We start from the raw sequence: 6,089 nt of genomic DNA, 5'->3' as shown, positions 1-6,089 counted from the left end.
GTCCAGCCACAGAAACCTCAGAATGCCCTCCATTTAAAACACTACTGAAGCAGAGCAGTGTATCTCGTCCCAGAGTGGATCAGACTAAGGGCTCAGAGACCAGGCAAGGACTGCTGGAGGTCCCTTGCCACCAAGACCTGGTCAGGCTCACCTGATTCCTCCTCCTGTCATACAGAAATGCTTGATTCAACTTACATCTTAGGTGAGACGAGGCTGCAGCTGGGATTCAAAACAGAAAAATTCCTGGCAGTGCTCTGAATAAAAAAGTCCAGGCCTCAGCCCCAGGAACCCCAGTCCAGGCAGCAAGTGAGATCCCTGATACTCACCCAGAGTAGTCCCTCGCTTACATCCCACCAGAGTCACCAGGTTATGTAACCGGACAACCAAGGGGTCCAGGTTGCATGTCACTACTTCAGCCAATTGAGCAGAGACAGGGTTGAATAACAGATGAGCGTTTATTCCAATAATTCCAGCAGTGTGGGAGAGCAGCAGGCCATCCACAGAAATCTGCTCTCCTCTCCCTATAAGCCAGTTGCTTATATTGGGTAGAAGGACAAAGATTACGTGGGAAAGTAGGAATTACAGGCATGGGAAAGTAGGCACGGTGTTATCATTACAGGTTACAAGTCATGCGGGCTCGGGGAGTGGTCGCAGAAGGCTGGCGCCTCCAGGTGCCCCAGGACCAGATTACAGGTAATAGGGGTTGGGGGTGGTAGGACTAGATGGTTTCAGCCACGAGATTGTAAATCTTTTCATAATGATAAGCTGTTCTTGGTAAAGGAGGATGACTACATTCCAATGTCAGCTCCTATGTCTCAGCCAAGTTAGAATATGCTTTCTCTAATCAGAACAGAACCATCATTATTAATATTTCTTATAATTGTAGCTGGTCCCCAATATTCTATTTCTGCCCCTAACAAAATGAAGGGTTTATGATAAAGCTTTTCAGTGATAATTAAATGCCTACACATGATTTTAAGGAATGAAGCCAATTAGAGCGCCTTGGAGAAAGCCTGGTACCTTGCTTGGTCATGTGGTTCATGGCAGTCTTTCTATGAACGAAGGTTGGAACGAAGATTGCTTTCCCGAGAGATGGCAAGGAAGGAACCTCAAGACATCATTAGGGACCTCAACTTGAGGAATTCACCGAAGTCTATGGGTATTGCATGCAAACCTGATGGCAGCTACATGGTTCAGCTTCTTTGCTCTGTGGGGCTAATTAAAGCTTGATCATGAGATTCCAGCAAAGTATGGAATATATATTAAAAGCCTATATGATCACCTATTATTCTTATTGTGTTCATGCAAACAATCAGGCTAAATTGTAATAAATTGGTCTTAATTTGGCTCTTTAATAAAAATGAGGGTGATTTTCGGGGGGGGGGGGGATTATTAGAACTAAAATGTTTTTTCCTTCACCAGACCATTTGTCGCAATTCTTGCTCTCCTAACTTTTGCCCAATAATACTGAATTTTATAACAGTTTATCTCCCCCAGGTTACAAGCCCTACTCACACTTAGGGAATACCTCCTCTAGACACCACTGCCACCTCCTTCTGTGTCCAGGCTTCATTGTCCCTCTGACAGAGAGCAAGGCTCTCTTGACTCTGAAAGAAAACTTCTGTCCCTCCTCAGCATGAAGTATTTTCATAGGAGAGCCTATACCCCTTTTCCATGGAAGAATTCAGAGTCAAGGTCCTTGATGGGGGATGTGGTAGGCAGTTAGACAGACACAAGCAGAGCAAGGACGAAGGGCCAACCAGAGGAGACGTGGACGAGACCCTGAGACATGCATCTTTCCACTCCAACTGCTCTAAAGCTGGCAATGGAAGAACCTATGTAGAACGGACCTTTACATTTTGCCTAATAGGCATTGGGACACCTATTGCTAATTTATAGAATTGCTAGAGGCCTGGTGCACAAATTCGTGCACTGGTGGGATCCAGTCCGCCCGCCCCCATGGGGGCCGATTGGGGGTGGGGCAGGCCAGGGCAAGGGGCCCCAATTGTTCCAGTTGTTCTGGTCGTGCTGCTTTTAGGTCCCTGGGCTTTTATTATATAGGATTCTATTCGTTTTGGGTAAGGATGTTTTCTCTAAAGCAGTGGTTCTCAACCTGCCTAAGCCGCGAACCTTTAGTACAGTTCCTCATGTTGTGGTGACCCCCAACCATAAAATTATTTTCGTTGCTACTTCATAACTGTAATTTTGCTACTGTTATGAATCGTCATGTAAATATCTGATATGCGGGATGTATTTTCATTGTTTCAAATTGAACATAATTAAAGCATAGTGATTAATCACAAAAACAATATGTAATTATATATGTGTTTTCCGATGGTCTTAGGCGACCCTGTGAAAGGGTCATTCGATCACCAGAGGGGTCGCAACCCACAGGCTGAGAACCGCTGCTCTAAATGTTGCCGCAGTAACTTTCTGTGGTGAATGTCTGACTTATTACCAGGTGTTCTATGTATTGTCTTTAAGTATCTAATAACTACAATATGAATTGTTCTCATCATTTCTCCTTCCCTTATAGTAATGGACATACTAAGGTGCAGGCTGATTGGTTTCTGAAATGTGGGATAACTGTCAACAGGAGGAACAGGGGGCTTTGCTCCTTAGGACGACTGACAGTCTTTATGGCCCCAAAACATCTCAGGGTCCAAACCAAAAGAGACCTTCTCATAGCCATGGCACCGGACTGCAGAGACGACCTCCCCCTGTGGAGCCCTGCTGAATTATTGCTTTAGCCATTTTTTTAATGCTGGTGATGGTAGGCTCCCTTAATGTAGAAGTGACCTGGTTCGCTTGTGGCATGGTAAAAGCCCTGAATGCCACTTCCAGGGCTACACGTGGGATAAATCAAGAGCTGAACCAGGTCAGGGAGGCAGTTCTAGAGAATTGAGCAGCGATAGGTTATTTGTTGTTGTGGCATAACCATGGTTGTGAGGAATCTGAAGGAATGTGCTGTTTTAATCTTTCTGACAATTCTCAATTAATAGAAAGCAACATTCAACAAATTAGGGAAACCATCTCCAAGGTAAAGCAATGAGAAGGGTTTTTTTTTGGAATTGACTTATCCAACCTAACTGGGTTGCAGGAATTCTTTTTAATTTTTTCCTGTTTATTTTTTTGTAGTCTGATAGCTTGCTGCTGTATTTAATGTCTTCTTCCTCTTTTTAGATCCTGCATTTGCTGTACTCCATCCCCAAGAACTGCTTTCTAGGCAGAAGAAAATGCAGTCCAGCAGGATGAGATTTTTCATCATCTAAAACTAATTTCATAGATATAATGATAAAAATAGCAGTGGGGAAATGACAGGGACAGAAATAGAATTTTGGGGACCAGCTATAATTGTAGAAATATTAATCATGCCCTGTTAACTGTGATTGTTTTAATTAAAGAAGGCACATTCTGACCTGGCTGGGAGTTGCACCTGGAAATGCAGATTATCTTGAAACGATTAACAACTTTGTTGCAGAAACCAGCCAGCCCTGTGAAGACCCCCAGCCCTGTGCATGCCTGTAAACTGCCCATTCGGCATATCCCTTTTGCCTACTTCCCCATGTAATCTTTGTCCTCCTACCCAATATAAGCAGCTGGCTTATGGTGGGGTGCAGAGCAGATTTTTGTGGATGAGCTGCTGCTCTCCCATTCTGTCTGCATTATTGGAATAAACGCTCATGTCTCCACTTAATTGGCTCAGGTAGTGACAGGCAGCCCGGCCCCATTGATTGTACGGTTACATTGAGATAATGCTCTGGAGAATGGCGGTTTTTCACCTATTTCTATAAATTACCCTCGAAGGAGGAGATGTAAGTGGGTTACATAAAATCCACTGGTGATAGATTAGGGAAGTGGGAGAAAGCAAAGCGTGGAAACCTCTGGGATTGGATAAAAAGTAAACTGATAGACATGTTTCTTTTACATAGGTGGGTACAGGATAGTTACCAGTCAATAACTGACACTAACAAGTAACAATAGACAAATAACAAATAATAACAATGAGGGAACTTGTGGTCTTAGCCCTGGCACCCTGACACACTGGTTGTGCCCTGAGGGGTCCAGAAAAAGGGAAGTTACAAGTTACTCTGACATTCCAAAGGTATGTTATCATAGATGCAAAAAGACAATAAGCTGAGTTAAGATCAAAGTTGATCTTTGTCAGGGAAGATACTGGCCTAGGACATGACTACCCACCATAGACTGCTTTTCAATTTAAAAAGTTTTAATTTCAGACCATCCTTTGCATGGGTAGGCTCCCTAGGCCTGGCTGGCAATCAGAGCTGATTGGGGCCTTCCAGCTGCTGGCCAGGGTCTTCCTTCGTTCCGCGCCACCCCCTGGTGGTCAGTGCACATCATAGCAAGCAATCAAGCTCCTGGTTTCCCAGTTGAACTCCCGAGGGAACAATTTGCATATTAGGCATATATATGACATATATATATATATGACACTTTCTGAATTAGATCTGGCGGTTATTAAAAGACTCCTGAAAATAAATAAAGCAAAAAGTAGTTGTGAGATGTAATTACTATTTAAACTCAGGAATTGAATTAATGCTAAAAAAAACACTGAGGTTGCCAGCTTCCCACATATAAGGTGCTTAGAAGTTGCAACTCCATTCTAACAATAAGTAAAAAGCTGAACAGAATGAAAAATCAACAAATCTTGTTTGACCTATAAGAGAGGAGAGGACACAGTGCAAACCACTGCCCACAGGATTGGAGAGACAGGTGAATATAGGTCATTGTGGCTACTGGAACAGACTCAGGAGGAAATGAGAGAGGGTGTAGAAAAACCCTAAATGGAGTTGACAAATTGCTGGAAGTTCAGTGGGGACAACTTTGAGAATTAAAAATTACAGGGAGCCCTAGCTGGTTTGGCTCAGTGGATAGAGCTTTGGCCTGAGGACTGAAGAGTCCCGGGTTCGATTCTGATCAAGGGCACATCTATTCTGGTCAAGGCCATGTACCTCAGTTGCAGGCTCCTCCCCAGTGCTGGCCATGGTCAGTGTGTGTGTGTGTGGTGGGAGGGTAATGATTGATGTTTTTCTCTCTCTCTCTCTCTCTCTCTCTCTCTCTCTCACACACACACACACACACACACACACACACATCATTTTAAAAAAAAATATCCTAGGGTGAGGATTAAAAAAAAAAACTACAGGGAGAACCAGCCACAAGTGAACCCAACTATATTGTGAAATTTACCTCTAGAAACTTAACCAGGTTCCCACGGTAAATAATCAGAAAAAACCCCTTGGGCTCCCAGCAGGGGAGAAGAAAAGAAACTGTTTAGTAGTGACCAGAGCACTAGCTCACTCTTAACAACGCCTGCCCTCTGGGGAAAGTAGGTAACCAGATCCTGACTTGCTGGGGTTTTACCAGGGCCCAAGTGACCCGGGAAAGGGAGAGACCCACTCCAGCTCGCTCTGGCCATCCTGTCCCACCTAAGGGGAAAGAATAAAAAAGAAAAACGCTCGTGAGGTTCACAGCCCAGGGGCATAAGATCACTGAAAACCTGAGACCTAATCACAGTACCCTAAAATGCCTCCCCTGCCCCCCCACTGCAATTGGGCTGTCACTGATTTCATACCCACCATAGCTTGTAAAGCAGTAACTTATACTCAGTTTCAATCTCCCCTAACCCGCCTCAGGATTCCTTCTTCCATTCATCTTGGAGAAGAGGCAAGGGGTTCTGGACCAAAGAAGGGAGAGATGGGTAGGCTGTGATCTGAGACCTGGTCCCTACAGTCTCCAATCTCCCCCTGTGGTGGGATGATGTCCCCACTACCTTCCCCTGCTCCTGTTTTTTGCTGCTCATAGCTTGCTTACAACGTGGACAACTGAAACATGCATTCCTGTGTTTGCAGTTTCTTGAGATTTTTTTAAAAAATAATTTATAAAGGAATCCTCATCCACTGCTGGTGGGAATGCAGACTGGTGCAGCCACTGTGGAGAACAGTATGGAGTTTTCTCAAAAAACTAAAAATGGAACTTCCATTTGACCCAGTGACCCCACTTCTAGGAATATATCCCAAGAAACTAGAAACACCAATCAGAAAGGATATATGCACCCCTATGTTCAT

This window comes from Myotis davidii, unplaced genomic scaffold, assembly GCF_000327345.1.
Source record: "Myotis davidii unplaced genomic scaffold, ASM32734v1 scaffold332, whole genome shotgun sequence".
NCBI lineage: Eukaryota > Metazoa > Chordata > Mammalia > Chiroptera > Vespertilionidae > Myotis > Myotis davidii.
This window is presented reverse-complemented; position numbering follows the sequence as displayed.